The sequence below is a fragment of the Calidris pugnax genome, unplaced genomic scaffold (genome assembly GCF_001431845.1).
Source record: "Calidris pugnax isolate Ruff unplaced genomic scaffold, ASM143184v1 scaffold1427, whole genome shotgun sequence".
NCBI classification, from domain to species: Eukaryota; Metazoa; Chordata; class Aves; order Charadriiformes; family Scolopacidae; genus Calidris; species Calidris pugnax.
In genome coordinates this window covers 43,684-44,693 of record NW_015092194.1, presented here as the reverse complement: position 1 = coordinate 44,693, position 1,010 = coordinate 43,684, and the positions used below count along the sequence as shown (strand labels likewise).

Sequence of the window (1,010 nt, the reverse complement as noted above, 5' to 3'; positions counted from 1 at the left end):
GGGGGTGACGAGCACGTTAATTGTGAGTAAACGCCAAGGAGAAGGAATGGGCTGAATCTGAAATGGACTAACCCGCTTCAGGTGACCTTCTCTTGGCTTTTTTTTTTGTTTTTTTGTTTTTTTTTGTGAAGGTTTATCGCTTAACCCGGTGCGGGCGCGGGAGGAGCTGCTTTACTGAGGCAGCAAATCCAGGTTTAAGGAATTCTGAGGCGTTAAGTCCCGCCGGTGAGAAGGGAACAGCCCGGGTAGTTCTTCAGGAGCGGTGTCCTTAAAAATAAAAAAGAGATGGCCTAGAGAGAGAGCGCAGGGGGGGTTCCGGACTTTCCTTTTCCTCCTCCCCATGTCAATAAGTTATTAAGTAGGGAAAAAAAAAGAGGAAGAAGAAGAAGGGTTTTGGGAGGAATTAAAAATAATTAATATTGGGTGGCTTCTGGCAAGTCGACCAGCTTTACCGCCGAGCGCCGATCCCCGCCGCAGCCAGTTTGGCTTCCCCGCTGCAAGAAACGCCGCAGGAGCTTCCGCGCTTGGGTTTGGGAAGTTTTATTTAAAAAGTCGAGGAGAAAAAGGGGATAGAAGACTTGTGAAGACGCAAAAAAAAGCAAAAAACCCACGAAACACTCTCGGCTTGGCCGCTGTTGGACTCGTGGACAGAAGCAAGGCCCGACGAGCTCCTCGCTGAGGTGGGTGTTGACAGAAGCAAGGCCCGACGAGCTCCTCGCTGAGGTGGGTGTTTCTATATGTATTTTTTTTATCAATCTAACATGCTGAGGGTTCCTCCATCCTTCCTCCTGCTCGGGAGAAAGTTTGGGGAGCGCGGCCGCGGGTGAGTCCCCGTTGGGCCTCGTTTTGCTGACGAAAAAGGCCAGATTGGTAAAGCTGGGGCTGACGTCACGGCTCGGTTCTGCGCCGGGGGGAGCTCGCGGCGCTGCTGGGAGTTCTCCGGCTTTAGGAGGGGGGTGTTATTGGGGGTTTTTCTCTTCTCCCCGTTGGCTTGGGGGGGGGCTCAGGGG

General features: G+C 52.7%; 1 protein-coding gene across 1 annotated transcript in view; it reads left to right on the top strand.

The window, feature by feature from the left end:
- The first annotated feature begins 6 nt into the window (after positions 1-6).
- The window catches only part of DEDD (death effector domain containing), a 22,226-nt gene continuing 21,222 nt past the window's right edge, over positions 7-1,010 (top strand). Inside the window, exon 1 of the mRNA XM_014962294.1 lies at positions 7-680. The gene's annotated coding sequence lies outside the window, so the exon portion shown is untranslated. The remainder of the gene's footprint in view (positions 681-1,010) is intronic.